The sequence below is a fragment of the Hippoglossus stenolepis genome, chromosome 4, assembly GCF_022539355.2.
Source record: "Hippoglossus stenolepis isolate QCI-W04-F060 chromosome 4, HSTE1.2, whole genome shotgun sequence".
Classification (NCBI taxonomy): domain Eukaryota; kingdom Metazoa; phylum Chordata; class Actinopteri; order Pleuronectiformes; family Pleuronectidae; genus Hippoglossus; species Hippoglossus stenolepis.
In genome coordinates, this window is record NC_061486.1 from 24,909,657 (window position 1) to 24,926,947 (window position 17,291).

General features: G+C 44.1%; 1 protein-coding gene across 1 annotated transcript in view; it reads right to left on the reverse strand.

The window, feature by feature from the left end:
- numbl (NUMB like endocytic adaptor protein) overlaps positions 1–16,976 on the reverse strand; it is a 61,114-nt gene extending 44,138 nt beyond the window's left edge. The window contains exon 1 of the mRNA XM_035154997.2: positions 16,619–16,976. The gene's annotated coding sequence lies outside the window, so the exon portion shown is untranslated. The remainder of the gene's footprint in view (positions 1–16,618) is intronic.
- Between the last annotated feature and the right edge of the window lie 315 nt (positions 16,977–17,291).

A 17,291-nucleotide genomic window follows, 5' to 3' on the forward strand; every position in this document is an offset into this window, starting at 1 on the left:
TTCGCTCTCACTGCAGCAGGTCACGGACGGGTAGCACTGAAATAACACCCAAGGGAAACAACCAGGTTTGCTACAGGAAACTAGAGTAGGAACCTATTTAGAAACTTATTTTGAGGGAGGTTCATAAAAATAATACAAAAGAATTACCCTTATTGGAAGATATAAAATAAAGAAAATTGCCCAGCTATACAGAATAAGCTACACGAACAGACTGAAATTTGGACTTGATTTTGATACAAGGACACTCTTGAATCTTGCTTCAAGTCTTGGCGAGTTGATTTTCATACAGCAACGGGATAAAATGAAACTAATCGCTTGCAGAGAAAAGGTCATCAGTGACGCACAGTATTCCGAATTTGCAGTTTTAAGGGCAAGACAAACAATCAGCATCGCTCTGGCATTTCATATCAAACCACAGTGTTTGTCATTTGATGGCCACAACCAAACCCTCAGCTGAGACAAGTCCACTGCGGAGGGCAAGACCCAGCTGGTGGATTTACTCCAGCCTCAGGCCTCTACTTGCTCCAGAGGCTTTACACCATCTCTCCTGGGACATCTTTGATGTAACTAACTTGATACCTGCCTGAACAGGGCAAGGTTATGAGTGTCGGTGTGTATGTGCACCCAAGAGCATGCATGCTTGTTTGTAAATGCAGGACGAGGTTTTTCTTTTTTGTCTGTGGAGGTCAGGGTGCAGAGTGTTAGGGAGGAGAGTAGAAAGTTTGGAACAGCTGGGCTGAAGCTGCAGGGGCACAAGACAGAGGGCGGGGCAGTGACATGCAGGCCGGCAGGCTGCTGACAGGCTCTTTTCAGGCAGCAGCTGGTTGGAGTGGGGGTCTTACCAGCTGTGCCTCCGCTGACCTCTCCCCACACTTCTCCACCTCCTCTTCCTCCCCGAAACCCCTCTTACCCTCCCCCACGAGCAAAAAACCTCACCCAAATGTCAGCAGGAGCACGCAGACACACCACACACACAACCATCTGTCGGTAGGAGGAGAGTTGTCTCTCTGATTGCTCCATAACACAGTGATGGTGACAGTTGTGGTAAAAAACACAGCACCACGCCCCAAACAAAAGCCCTGGAGATATGGAAATATTCTTAACCAGACATCTACCAACAAGCCTCCTATGACATCTACAACCCAGAACAGCTTCCCTGGGTAGATCAGTGTGACTCAAAGGCTGTGGCTGTGACTCACACTCACACACACACACACACACACACACACACACACACACACACACACACACACACACACACACACACACACACACACACACACACACACACACACACACACACACACACACACACACACACACACACACACACACACACACACACACTTTTGAAGCAATGACGGGAAGCTAAATAATCCTCACAGGTGCTGGAAATGGATCAATAGTAGACTGTTTTGAATATGTGTTTTGTTAATAGCTCTGAATTAGCTTCTGCAAGTCTTTTATTATACAGCATGTTGATGATCGCTGAGTACAGGGGATGTTTCCGCTTTGCATTGTGTCTATCAGAAAAAGTAAAGCATTTACACCTAATTAAACGGCACAAACATCAATTTAGAGAGAGCATCATTAATTATGGTGCGCTCCTAAACAGCATTCTGTTACAGTGCATCTCATATTTCTTAATCCACGCCTCTTGGAAAGAGAGGATGACTCATGGAGCTTCAACACCTCCCTTCATTATGATCTGCATCCAGGCTGACAGCAGATCAGCACAGATCAGACATAATTCATATAAATATTACAAAATTTTTAAAAAAGCCTTCAGCAACACTTCAGAAGTGCTTATCCAGAGCACCACCTAATAAATGCATCCACAAAGTAATTGATTCAAGCTCCATTCTTGTTTTTCACTTCGTTGCGTGTGCCTGGCGAGTGGAATCTGCTGTATCGGAGCGGAACAATATTTGAAAAAGAAAAGCCAAAGAGAAAGAGGGAGAAAAAGAGTGAGTAAAGGCCAAAAGTCTGGTGGATTAAGAGAAAAAGAAAATATAATACTAATAATATTAAGTAAGTATAATTAGCCCAAGCTCAGGCAGTTGGGCATAAAGGAATTAAGGGGAGTCACTTGGGAGCTACAGTCGGTCTCTCCTGAATTTTATATTGCTGTTTTAATTAGAAATACTTAACTTAAATATTGAATCAATTTTCCTTTTTTTTTTTACCTCCATTGCCCCATAGCATACCTTACTGGCTTGTGATTGGTTCAGGGACAAACTGCATCCAAATGTTTCCCACCTCAACAACACACACCAACCTGGCTCCAAGTGAAATATGACTGGTCGATGTTACAGCACAGTTCAGAACAGATGGACTCTGTTGAAGAGAAGCAGTGGTTTTGCTCCTAAATACTTCAAAGATATTCCTCTGTGCTTCACTACACACGGCTATACTCACATGTTAGGATGGTTTGAAAACATTAGTGTTTCTCTGATACGTTAGTTGTACTCAAAAGAGAATACAGTTTGAACTGTTTGAAGAAGGAGAACGTGCGTGTGTGTGCGTGTGTGTGCGTGCGTCCATGACCTTTAAGTCACTGGCAGGCAGGAGGACTTGTAACTTGTGTATTAATCCACCCATGACTGAGGGATCTGGATACTCACTCACTGAGCGAAATAGCCTTTGCAACTTTGTGCGTGTGTTTATTAAATCTGTTCTGTGTTTGATTCCTTCTTAAAGTTAAACAGGTTCCAGGATGATATTTATTGGTGATATAGGGAAACCCTCCTCTTCCTCTGCTCTCCTCTCCTCTATCTCTTTACCCTCAAGGGTTAGCAGTTTGAATATTACATATGGACAGATTGTATTAGATAACACAGACCTACATAGAGCCATGCACAGACACACGCGCGAAGCTCTATGACTTGCAAATGCACTTATGGTATCAAGAGTATACTTGAAGGAACATTTTGCTAAGTAAATATTTTGTATCTCATCAAAGTTCAGTCTTACACTCTGTAAATTAAATGGTTTCTTAATCTTGTCATGTTTTCTTCTGTCTGGTCTTGTGACTGAAACAGACACAGTTATAGCAGAAACCTATGAAAAGTAATTTCTTTCAAGAAAAAGTGTGATTTTAAGGCTGAATATGAGACAAAGTGACTTGTACATACTTTATAGTACAACACTGTGTTGTTGCCTCAGCTTTATTTTTTATTTTAAAATTATATTTCTGTTTCATATCTTGTGAGACACACATACAGTGGCGTACAGATAAGGGGAGGGAGTAGCCTTCACAGCACACTGAACCAAATCTCTCTAACTTTGCTTTGTGAATCTGGGGCCTGAGGCAAACTAGATTAGATTAGATTATTCTATTTGCATGTTAGGCAAGTTTTAAATACTGTAGATGTGCACTGGGGAATTGGTGATGAAATTTGGGAGCGAAAGGAAAGTAGTGTAGAGCAACGCGGAATGCAGCACAATGGGGAAATGAACGTGCATGCATGATGTGTGAATAGGATTGGTTTTTGTACTCATCAGCCTCATCTGACTATTTTATCTCATTCACAAAATAAGATACAGAAGCACACACATTCTGTAAAAGAAGGAGCCACAATAATCCATCCATCATCCATACCACTTCTCCTTTGTGGGTCATCGGGGGAGCTGGAGCCAATCCCCGCTCACGCTGAGCGAGAGGTGGGGTCCACTCTGGACAGGTTGCCAGCATATCGCAGGAGCAACATACAGAGACAAACAACCATTCACACTCACATTGAGACCAACAGTGAATTTAGAGGCTAACCCCAATCTGAATGTTTTGGGACTGTGGGAGGAAGCTTGAGTTCTCAGAGAAAACCCACACAGACACAGGAAGAGCATGCAAACTCCACATAGACAGAGTGTGGTTGTGATGCAGCAGCCATCATCATACACCTACATAGAAATAGATATAGACAGCATGCATAAACAGTCCCTCCACTTCACAGGCAGCGAGGCCTCATGCAACTGCTCTGCAGACTGAGAATCTGTCCATCACAACATGTCTCCAGGGAAAAGGAAAGGACGGGATACGAAACCAGTATGCCATGTCGGCTTCCCTCCCTGTGCTAACAACCAGCCAGTCTCAAAAATCTTTCAAAATGCATTTGTGTCAAAATGGGGCATTCACTTTATAGCCAAATCATCATCTCCTGCAAATACAGTTTGACTGTGCAGCACTTCAGCAAGAAGTATGTCTTCCATACAGCCTGTGTCGCAGCCACGTACTGTGGGAGGTGGCTGCCAGGATGTAAACAAATCCATGTGAGGAAAGAAGCTGTGCTGAGTTTGTAAGTGTGTGTGTGTGTGTGTGTGTGTGTGTGTGAAGAGAGAGGAGGGAAGAGAGAAAAAAGCTTCAAAGATGGTCTACAGCTGAGAACGGGGTTATAAGAGGTTGAGAGTCTCCTCTGGCTCTCAAGAATGCAAAGCAAGAGCAATAACACGTTCCCTATGTGGAGCACAGTGGGCAACACTGGACAGATAGGATGTAAACACACACACACACACACACACACACACACACACACACACACACACACACACACACACACACACACACACACACACACACACACACACACACACACACACACACACACACACACACACACACACACACACACACACACAGAGAGTGTGGTGTGTCCCGGGCTTGTTCCCCTCACAAGTATATCAAGCAGCCATCTGGTGAATCAGACGATCCAGATACAGGATGTGAATGAGTGAGACTGGTGTCAAGCCATATATTTTTATTCTTCTCTCACAAGCGGTTTATCGCCTCTGTCATCCTCCTTTTTTACTCCTCCACCTCTACCACCATTCTTTAAAAACAGAGAGACGAGGGGTGCTGTCAAAGGAAGGGAGGCTTAAAGAGAATGGCTAATGCGAGCTCACCTCCCCTGACATATCGACTTCACAGAGACCGGAGTGGTAGTACGGGGCGAGAGATGAATGAGGAGCTGCTCCACGGTAATCAGACCATAGTGTTCCCATTACATCAAATCATTTCCACGCTGGTTGCGTCTCCTTGGTGTCTGTCTCCCAAATATTCCTCTGTGATCCGAGGTGTGAGCTGACACAGCCTGTGTGACGACAGTCTATAAACTTTCTATTGATCTCCTTGTTAAGGCTTGTCGAGGCCTGAGGTGCCTGGAGCCCCATCCAATAAAGTCGAACGTAACAGAAAAAAAGAAAAAGAACCCCAGCTGTATCTTCAATTTCATCATGCCTGTAGTCAAAGCAGCGGAAATTACATCAGAAGGGTCGTGTCGAGTGGAATGATGTGAAGTAGTTTTCAGCTATGAAATACAATAAAGAAATCAATGTTACTGGATGTGTTTTTGGTTTCCTATTCCAAAAGGGCGTGGATGTGATGTGGTTCGGCAAAGAAGTTGGTGCAGACAGGAGTGTGGTTAAATGAGCTTGCACAGACCATGCACACTATGCTGCATCTAACCTGTTCTGGTTGTTTCATTAGTTCTCTGTGCTTCTTTCTTGTAATGAGATCAGGGTCAATTCAGAGTGTGACCAGGAATCTTTACTGAAGCAGAAACAGACTGCCTCATTATTTCAGTGAAAGTATGAGTAACCACACAACAACTGTGATTTAAAGAGAACAAGACATGCACTAAAGTCCAGTCTGACATATTCTGGAGGGGCTGCATGAGAGAACACAAATCCCATCCCATCCCTCACCTGAACATTCCGGATATTTTCCTGTTGCTGTGAACACGTCTGACCCAAAAAAATGTCCTCCTGCATGCTTCATATGAGAAAGGCAAACTGAAATTGTCCCAATCATCTGGACATTTTAGTTAATGTCTGAAACAGCTGATGACAACTGCCATACGTACACTTGCCTCACACACCTCTCACCAGACAAAGAAGATGCAGAAGTCTGGTCTCTTCTATTGAGGATTTGTCGAAGGAGTTGAGTCTGTAAAGTCACTGAATTGGCAACACTCTGCATTTTATATCATCTGGCAGTCCGCTCTGGTAGCTCTCATAGCGTTTATTGCAGGAAGTGATGAATTGGGCTTTAATAATTTCACATTTGGAAATGAGCGCAAGTGAGTGGGGGAGTTTATTTGCTGTTCGGGTTTCAAAGTCACTGTACATTTTGGTTATGCTTGGAAAACGTTGAACCAAGGTCTGCAGTCCCTGTGCACCATGCTTTCTCATCCATGCTTCCTAACAGTCATGAGAGCCTAACATAATACCTGACTGACTGACTGCTAGCTGTATACAGACCAGGAAGGCCCTGGCTTGATTGGCTATCTGATTTACAGGCATTCTGGTCGGTTAGCTTGCCACAGACAAATCCTGAATCCCTACTGGGCTTGCTGGGCTTGCTGGGCGGACGGACTACTCATCTTCCTACAGTTCAAACAGACAAAGGCCGCTCTGTTCCTCTGGGAGCCAGCAGGCAGAGACTGCCACTTCCTCTGACCGACAGAGGCAGACAGAGGGGGAAAGTGAGGTGGATGAAGAAATGGATCTTTTGAAGGAAAGGGAGATGACTGAGAAGGATAGAAAGCAGGAGGAGCTTTAAAGTTAGCAAGGACTGAGAGGAAATTGGAAAAAAGACAGGAAGGATTATGTACAAAATTGATGAGGGAAAAGAGAGGTATAGAAAAGGTGTGGAGGTCAGTCGCTGCCCATTAGCTACAGTCCAACATGGTTGTTGTGTAATGAGCTATAATCAGTCAAAATGTTACTCTCCATTGCCCTTTTCACAAAGTATTTGCCTCAGAGTCCCTGGGGGCGGTCACAACATGAACAATCCACTCTAAATGCTAACACTATCAACAATCTCCATCTCCAGCATGCTTTTCTTTTTTTCACAGAGGCTGTGACATTTTACAGCAGACCAGCCTGCAAAACAAGACATCTCTCCCTCCTCCCTCTTGCCCTCATTTCATCTTTCTCTCCCTGTGCTCTGTCCATCTCCCCAGCACCTACGATGGCTCCTCACGTCTTTCCTCTTGGCCCGGGGCCCCATCCATCTGCACCAGCAAATGCGGAGCTGTCGTGTGAAAACCAGTCTGATTTGTATTCCAGATTTTTCTTTCCCACAGAATTTGAAGCCAATACTATTTCACAAAATCAACAACCTGAGATGATCTTGTGGGTTGTGAAGGATTATGAGAGCCATAAAACAGGAAATTCTGTGTCGTAAACACATCTAACATAATGGGTAAATTGGCCAGCTACTTTCAGCCAAAAATAAAACACACACAGCATGTCTTTATACTAATATTTGAGACCTATATATATATCATGCTGCTACACATTTCTGAAGTATAACGTGTGTAAGTATTCAATGTAAACAGAGGAGAAGAGACAGATGATTAGCTTAGCTCATCACAAAGACTGGAGGAAGGGGAACAGCTAGCCTGGCTCCAAATCAGAATCAGAATCGAAGTGATCCCTGCAGGAAAATTGCTTTGTTACAATTTCTCAACACTCAGTTTGGGAAGACAAAGTAAATAAACTAGAATGGTACTCAGAGAGTGCATTTCTCCTCCAAGGTCCAACAGTGATGTATTTTTCTCTGAGAAATCGATGAAATTGTTGAAAAAAAACATTCACACAATGTTAAATAGATCTGCTCACTGGGCTCTTTCCTGACTCATACTGCATCATTCCACCAAGTTATGTGGTAAATGGTTTTGTATTTATATAGCACTTTTCTAGTCTTGATGACCACTCAAAGCTCTTTACAGTACAGTTTTACATTCACACACACATTCATACAGTGCATCTATTAGCAGCACTTTGTTGTTCTATGAGGGGCAATTCGGGGTTCAGCATCTTGCCCAAGGACACTTCGGCATGCAGATGGGGAAGACTGGTGATCGAACTGCCGACCTTCAGGTTGGAGGATGACCGCTCTACCCCTCAGCCACAGCCGCCCCATGTGGAAATCCTTCCAGTATTTTTGCATAATCCTGCTAACTAACAGACAGACAGACAAATGCAGACGGAAGAAATAAAAATGTAAAAACTAATGTAAAACCCACTTAAAAATTATAATCGTAATACAGTATGTGACCAAAGGGCAAAAATGGAAATGTGAAAATGATTAACCATAATTTAACGGTAAATTAACTAATGTGTAACTATCAAGCGAATGAAAAATGTAATGTGGGTCAACAGTAAATTAGCAGTAGTTTAGCATCAGAGTACTGGTGAATGTGTGCAGAAAGGGGAGGGAATGTATAACTGGATGTCCACGGGAAGCAAGGTCCTGCTCAGTCTCTAGTTGGACGTGCTCCACTGGCTGAGCAGTAAACTGTGGGAAGGGGCGTTGTTCCCAGTCTGTCCGTTTTACACTTCGCTTTCTATAACTTCAACAAACAAGATGTTAATTAGTGAGGCTGCTATGTATATTTTAAAGTAAGGGCCACACTAACTGTGTCCCCCTGGAGTGTAAATGCTAAGATAACCTGATTTATGTTTATAAAATACAGAGAGAGGTATCAAATATCTGATCTCTCCTCAATAAATTAGAGGAGCATATTTACCAGAATTTAAAAGTATTACTTTAAAAGGGAGAGAGAAACATAAGCTGTGAGGTGAAACATTTCTTCAAGCACTTTCCTCATTTTTAATTTCTAAAAAAGTTCATATCTGGATTATTTCAAACAGCAGTGACCCTCCTCTTCCTCTCCTCTACTCTTCACACCTCTTAGCATTTGTGTTATGGGGTTTCTAATGAAAACAAGCCTCCAATCTCATAATAGGGATTTACAGTCAAATCTGTCTGTTTTCAAAAGGGACCTAACTCCATTTAATAGCATATTTATCCACTGTAGCATCATCAGATAGTCCTCTCAGGATTTACAGTGCGTCTGTAGTACTCAGTGTTTATGATCGGCTTCAATTACATCTCATAAAACATTCCCGTACTAGACTGTAATTAATAGTACTGTTTTGTTTTTTTATCCTTCCTTCTTGCATTTTTGCATATTTATCTTTCTCACATGTTTTATAGGGATTACTTTCATCCTTTCCATTGTATTCATGATGATCATGATGCCAACAGCTGGGAGAGTGAGCCACATCTGGTGCACAGCTGGCCCCCCATAGAAAGACAGGCAGATGCAAGGGACTGAGAGGGGGATAGGGGAAAAGAGGAGAGGAGTAGTGAGGGGATACGGTGTGAAAAGAAAACCTATGAGGTTTATTAAAGGTTGGTGAGTGTTGTGGCGCTAAAACGAGGGATGAAAGGAGAAGCGCAATAGAAGGGAGGAAAGGATATGAGGTAACAGGGAGGTGTGGCAGAAAGAACGAATGAAAGTCTGCGAACACAAAGATAGCAAGGCCGAAAGGAAAGAAAAGAGGCCAGACTCAAAAGCGATGGACTGATGGAGGCACAGAGAGAGATGAAGGGAGGACAGTCATGTGGAGTCAGATGCTCTCGATTAGCTGCATTGCTGTCAGAGCCTCTCGCCATGACAACCATGAGTCATCGCATGGTAAACAGAGAGGAGGTTTTATCAACCAAGAGTCTCTCTTGGTTGATAAAACCTCCTCTCTGTTAAAACTCCTTGGCCAGGGATTCTGGGCAAGATGAAAAGACAACTTCAATGTACGTCAACTAAATCAAATCAACGTTATCATATATATAATTATATAAGCGACAGAATAACTCATACAGTACACACTGAAAACTAAAATTAAGCAGCTGTTTAAGTTTCAAGCAGCAGTTTTTGTTTCATATAATGGCCGTTTATGTGGAAACATAATTACAGTGTTTGAATTCTTGTCATTTAAATGTATTTAATCATTTTTTTCATAATAAAACAAACAGAAATCCCCACGGACCCCCTGCAATTATGCCAACTAATATGTCATTCAACACAGTGCTGCTCGCCTCCTCCTGCAGCTGAGACTGGAAGGCTGCTGCATTGGTTGGGCTGTGGGGGATAAGGGAGACAGGGCTGCTCAGCCTGAAGACGGTGACTCCTGCACCAGGCAGGGGCAGGGACAACTGTTTGAACAGCTTGTTAAAAGTTTGCTTTGGTTAAATGTCGGCTAAAAGAGGAGCGAAATGTAAACAGAATTTTCTTAGGGAAGTAAAAGTGGACGATTTCACTGTGGACTAATATCAAATACCAATACTGGACAATTTAAATTCATATATGACAATAATAGAAAAATAATCAATCAATCAAATTTTATTTCTATAGTCCATATTCACAAAATACAATTGTCTCATAGGGTTTAACAAGGTGTGACATCCTCTGTCCTTAAACTCTTAACAAGAGTAAGGAAAAACTACCCCAAGAAACACAACACATTATTTAAAAAATATTCTATAAATACCGAGCATAACTAACTCTTTTTGATATGAATCTTGTGAGTAAAAGTGACTTTTTAAGTATTCCTTAAATGTAAAATAAACTGCAATTTACTGAGCCAGACGTTTCACGATAAATAAATAAGCTTAGCAGAGCTCATTAGTGACTTTCTCATGGAGATGATATATCATCCTGGCTGATCCATCAGTCAAGCTCTAATAAGCCCTGCTAAGTATAGTATTTCATTAGAAAGTCATACAGGGTAATGTGAGAGCCACCATTACCTCCAGTGTGTCATTCCTGCACCCCCTGTGAAGAGTTTTCAAACAGCCTCGCTCGACACTCACGTTGCTTGACATTTATTTTGTCAGCCCTTGTCATTTCTTGTCACACACACACACAACTGAGCTACTAGTCTAACAGTACATGCACACACATGCACTATACATATACTCCAGTGACTCATTCGTGTGGAGGTGAGTTGTGGCTGCTCATAAACTCAAACTTGCCCCCTCTCTCGCCCTCGGTCACACAGCACACACACACACACACGTACAGAGCTTTATTTCTTTGTGTGTCCTCTATCATGTGGAGTGCTATCAGCTGTCCTCCATCCTTCACCCCGTCTCTGGGTCTCCGACTGCTTCAGCCAGGCCGTTGGAGCGATGCAACACACTCACACCCCGACAGATGCACGCCATCAACCATAAAAAACGCTTTAAGCGTCACCCCACTCCTGTCCCACCCCCACCTCACTCGCTGCAACCTCTATCTCTCTCTCCCTCTCTCCACTCTTCACATAGCACAGTGAATGGGCCCCTCTGTGCTCTGGGAGATTTAACTTGGGTTCTTCGGTCTATTGCTAACAATCTCTCTCCCCCGGCGTCACACTGGAATAGTACAGCGGAGGAGCCACTGTTGAATTAAAGGCTGTGAAACCATCAGCTACACACACACTCACATAGTACAGGCTTTGAATTAAAACCGACACGTGCAGGGAGAAAGTCATCGTACATGAGCTGTAGGTACTGTAAATAACAGGAGATTAGACAATGCCAGGGTTTCTCCCATGCATTATGGTGCAGAAAGACCATCTGCGCTCATTTACCTTCTCATATAGATCTAATGGAGAATCCTGATTATGCAATCGTATTTATTTTTAATCCAGGGAAAATTTGAAAGCATGTACACTGTTTTATAGCTACATACTGTCACAGATATGCCATTGAACTTCAGATAGTAGATGGGCTCCAGGGTTTCTCCTGCCAGTCCCAAAGTATGTGAGAACACAGGAGGAGATCCTCCAGAGGATTCATCATGAGTGATGACGTTTCTAACACACGACAGATGAAAAACTGAACCAAATTTCACAAGGCAAATAAGGTTTTTGACCTTCGGCCACCCAAATTCTGATCAGTTCATCCTTGAGTTGCAGTGAATGTTTGTGCCAAATGTAAGGAAATTCCTTATGAGTGTTCATCACCTTCAAGAACTATAATATAATCAGTTCATCTTTGACTCCAAGTGAACGTTTGTACCAAAATCCGCTGTGACCTTGACCTTTGACCTTTGAAAAGCAAAATCTGTTCAATTCATCCTCGAGTCCAAGTGACCATTTATACATAGTTTGTAGAAATTCCTTTGCAGTGTTCGTATTTACAAGGCTAACCATTTGTTTTCTTTGGAAAATGTCCAGATTCCATTGTGTGGGCATTCTCCGGTGTTCAGGTCTGAAAACAGCTTTGGTCGTTCTCCCATGAATCTTACTGGGACTGAGTCTCCTCCACATATAGGCCAGTCATCACTCTGTGTAGAAATGGTGCAAAGGCAGCACAACACTGTGTTCACACAGCATCAGGAGGTTTGTGGTATACGTTCGCAGTAGGTGCTAAGTGTAATTTGGGACAAACCATGTGAAAACAATCGAAAAAGCAGCAAGCAAAGCAGCTGCTAAAAGCTTGTGAAAGCATATAGATCAAATCAGACCCTGAGGGAGGGATGTGGTGTGCAAGAGGCTGAAGTTGAGACTGAAGCATTTTTAGCATTTGGGATTTTCTGTTTCAAAGGCACTTCTTTCATCGAGATGTTGCGTCTAATCTTCAACAGCTAAATAAGCTGAAATAGGTCATCATCAAAATATAAATCAAGATGCCAATAATTCAAACTCAAAGTGAGTTATTTGTGGCGATGAGCGCCCCACTTGGAGTTGCGCCTGAGAAAGACCCATTTCCACCTTTCTTGTTATCTGCAGAGAAAAAAGCTACTGAAGCAAAGAAATAAACTGCTGATCACTAGAGAAACAGGCACCCCCCCACACACACACACGTACACACAAGCCAGTGAGCATCGCTCAACACACACGCATGGTCAAACACATAGCACAACACAAATCGTTGCCTTCACACATAAGACATGGCTTTCAAATCCATTGTTCCAATCATTTATCAATCCACATAAGCATAATGCACACCAATAAGGGCGTGCAGCAAATGTACACACACACACACACAGACAAAACAACAGGACCATGTCTCTGCACTGTGAGTATGCCATTAGTGTGTGCACTAATGGAACTACTATAAGTAGGAAGAGAGGAGTGGTTGGATCTAACTAGCCAGCAAAAATCTGATAACTCCACTCAGCACATACTGAAGGCACTTAGGCATCAGACGGCAAAGATGGAAGTGTGTGCGTGTGTTATGTGTGCGTGTGTGTGTGTGTGTGTGTGTGTGTAAGAAAGTGAGAGGGAGGATGACATGGATGTAAATGTTAGAGGACAATCTCCTCTGAGACAGAACTTCTGCGCAAACTGGCAAGATCATGTCCAACGAGGAGAGGAGTCTCTGCCACCAATGAAAAGACAGCAAGCGGGGATGGGGAACTAAAGGCTCCCGCAGTTTCCCTCGTGGCAAATTCTCTCCCAGTCCATCTTTTCCTCTTCTTCTTTTACATGATCACTCGCCCATTCTCCGTCTTTCTGCAGAGTCACTTTCTCTCTCTTCCAATTTCTGTTATCTTGTCTTTCTCTCTACTCCTCAGCACCCTGCTCCAAATCTACACGACTTCCTCTTCCTCCACTTATGTCTTTGCATCCTTCCTCTCCTCACCATCTTTCTAGTGCTTCAAATCTCATTATCTTTTTATATTTAATTTTGTTAATTAGCTAATCCCACTGCTATAAATATATTATTCTGTAATTAATTTAAGAGCTTTTGTTGGTTTCATTAATTAATACACACACACACAATCTAAAAATGTACACGCATGCACAGCACAAACAAGCAGCCACTGTGCATCATGGCTGTCAACTCAGAAATCAAACCTCAGTGCAGTTGTATTTTAATGTTTTATAGTTTAAATCATAACATTATTTGCTTGTAATCCTTCTCAGTGAAGGCTCAACAACTTAAGTTCAGATCCAGCTGATTAAAACTATTATCAACCAGAAATCCTGTCGTAAATCAATACAGAAGTTCCTCTGAGCTGCACGGGCCCCTGACCTGCAGCAGTCTGGCGCTGTGAAGGCCTCGGAGGAAGCACGGCGAGGCCGCTGGCAGTAGCTGGGCCGTGGCTGGAAGTAGAGCTACTTGTTTAGCGGACCCACCCTGACCAGCACAAAAGGGGGGGCAACGCCCTCCTCCGCCACTAGCCAACCCAGAAAGCCCAGTGATTGGCCAGCTTGATGACCTTTGATCCCCGTTGTATTGTGGTCTCAGCTGGGCCGGCTCTCCCCCTTGCGTGGGCGTGTGTGTGTGTGTGTGTGTGTTGTGGACAACAAAAGACAGCCAAGTCCTAATGCAGCAATCAGAGCTGTGGAAGAGGGGAAGTGGTCTAAGGGGAAATGGACTGTGTGTGTGTGTGTGTGTGTGTGTGTGTGTGTGTGTGTGTGTGTGTGTGTGTGTGTGTGTGTGTGTGTGTGTGTGTGTGTGTGTGTGTGTGTGTGTGTGTGTGTGTGTGTGCGTGGGGGTGGTGTAATTATGTTCTTGTTGTGATGACTGAGTTGCAGCGTTGATTAACCACACCGAAGCTAATTTATATCCGGCAACCCCTTGGATTTGACTTCTAAAGCCTCGACCTCTCTTCCTTCTTTTCTTCTTGCCTCAGCCCTGTAGACCAAATCGGCCCTTCCTCTAGTCCTATTTCTGGACCAAACGTAGCCCTCCTCAGTCAGAGCCCTAGACCACACCTAGACTTCCACTAATCCCAGCTCCAGAACAAATCTAACCTCTCTCAGGCCCTCCTCATTCAAGGTTTTGGACCATACCTAGTCAATGCTAGTGCTGGTTCCGAGCTTGTTCAACTTGCAAAGTTTGTGAGAACCAGTTTGCTTTTCCATGAGCTAGAGCCCCCGTAGAGACACATCATTACGTCACTTTATACCTCTCCCACTGAGCAGCTGACTTTAAGCCCAACATCAACAATGGTGAACTATAGCGTCTGTTTTCAAGTGTTGCACCTGGCTTCCCAGACCTAAATTGTGATCCAAACACTGCAAGAGACCATAAACCTAGCTCCTCTCTATCCTTGGCTTTGGAGCAAACATAGCAGTCTCTTACTCCAGCTCTAAAACAAACCTAATCGTAATGTAGCTCATGCTCTAAACCAATCTCACCATACTCTAGCCTGGTCCAATTTAGAGCTCTACTAAACTGACGATGGGCCAAAACTCTCCACACTGGTCTGGGTCCAGCAGCATTTCCAAACTTCTACGTGTTAGCATCTCTAAAGCTCCAGAGTAGTATGAACGCCCAGAGTATCAGGCAGAATTATGTTCAAAAGAAAAAAATAGTATTATGGATGTAGCGTCAGTCACAGGACTTTGACTTCCTCTCATCCCAGCTCCAGACCAAATTTAAACCTTCTCCAGCCCACCTCATCCAGGTTTTGGACCATACCTCGTCTCTAGTGTCTACAACAGACCATACCCAGCTCCTCTCTCGCTCTGGCTTTGGTTCAAACATAGCGTCCTCCTACTCAAGCTCCAAAACAAGTCCAGTCCGAACATAACTCATGCTCCAAACTAAACTCACCATCCTCTAGTCTAGTCTCAGGCCCAATTTAGAGCTCCACTAAACTGACACTGGGCCAAACCTCTCCACCCTGGCCTGAGCAGGAGCTGTCCACGCAGGTGGTCTGTAAGGATTGCGGGCTGAGACACCCTGAGCCCTGCACCTCCTCTCTTAATAAACCCCATGTCTCTCTCTCTCTCTCTCTCTCTCTCTCTCTCTCTCTCTCTCTCTCTCTCTCTCTCTCTCTCTCTCTCTCTCTCTCTCTCTCTCTCTCTCTCTCTCTCTCTCTCTCTCTCTCTCTCTCTCTCTCTCTCTCTCTCTCTCTCTCTCTCTCTTTCTTTCTTTCTGAGGCAGTGGGTCAGGGTGAAGCCCCCCTAACAGCATGACTGGCTGTCTGAGGAATGCCATGTCATGGAACAGATGGAGCTCCACAGACAATGGAGCGGCATGCATTTACCAGGTCCGCATACGAAGGCATGTGCAAAGTGCATAAGTGTGTGTGTGTGTGTGTGTGTGTGTGTCTGAAAGCCACTTTTGCTCTGGTACCCTACCAACCTCCTATTTACATCAGGGAGCAGGGATAGATCGGAGAAAGCAGCAGCAGAAGAAGAAGCCCTGAGTAACTCTGAAAATGATGTAACCATCCCTAAAAAAAGAACAGCTCATCACCGAGCATGGTGCATGATGGAGGGGTAAGATGGAGGGGATGTTGGAGAGAGGTAGAAGTATTCAAAAACTCTTGTTTGAGAGGCCGTGCACGCTGTCCAGGAGAAAGAAATTCTTAGAAAGACCTGCAAAACTATGAGCCAACCATTACCCAATAATCAAGGTGACTCTTTACAGCTCCATCGATACCACATTATTCCATTCCCATGCCAATAATGATGCAATGATGGGTGTAATTTGCTCATAATATGATCAATATTATAACAGCAGAGCCTGAAAGTTACAGTTTTTATTACAATATGGCTTCACTGGGATATTTCTACAGGACAATAACCATGTTAGGTTGATCTGTGAGTCTGTAGTTTTGAGTCATGTACACTATTGTTTTTGCTTCGTTAAAGATAAAAGCCATCATCATAGACATTTCATTCATTTCACACATATGGGCCCAATAGCAGCTGGTGTGAAACCCAACCAAATCAACCATTACATGTGGTTTTGAGTGGATCGCTCACTTCTTCGTCTCGCACTCATCCATCCCTTCACTCATTGATTGTAAAGACATAAGCCTGGAAGTGTCAGTACATGGGGGGATGACGAGAGGGGACGAGAGAAAAAATCCAGTGAACTCACCCAAGAGATCGACGGCTGATCTGCTCCCCGCTCCTCCCCTGTGTGGATCCAGGACCCCGGACTGAAAACACTACAGCTCACCACAGGAAAGATGAGGATCTGTAAATATTTCACCGAATCTTCTTCATCCGCACTGGGAGGGCGACGGATCGAGGCGAGGTGGAGCCGCAGATCAACCTGGTTCCGATGCGCACACACGCGCACGCTCGCATTCAAACAGAGAAAAGGTTCACAACAGCGATCCAGCTTCACTCCTGCGATCAAAACAAAAAAAACGCACGGACACAGGGTTTGAGGATCTCGCTGTGTGAGTAGTCACCTCGGATGCTTTGCGTGTAGACTGTGCACTAACCGGGCTGCTTCCCCCGGCTCCACCCGCTAACCCAGCCTTTCCTGTGCGCCCATTGGCACAGGCGGCCGGACATGCAAATCCACTCTTCCCATTGATGTTTTCCAGAGAGAAGTGGAAAAAGAAGCGCATGGATTCGTGTCAGGAGCTCCACTGCGCCACCGTGTGGTGACCAAGCTGCTGTGTCCCTCTGAGCAGCAGCAGGAGGAGCAGGGAGCCTCTGGGAGTAGGTGTCTCCTGCAAAAGGGCGCATGGTCAGGTCAGGTGCTCTGCAGGTTGATCTCACTGCAGTGAACAGGGATGTATTCATAGTGAGTCAGTGCA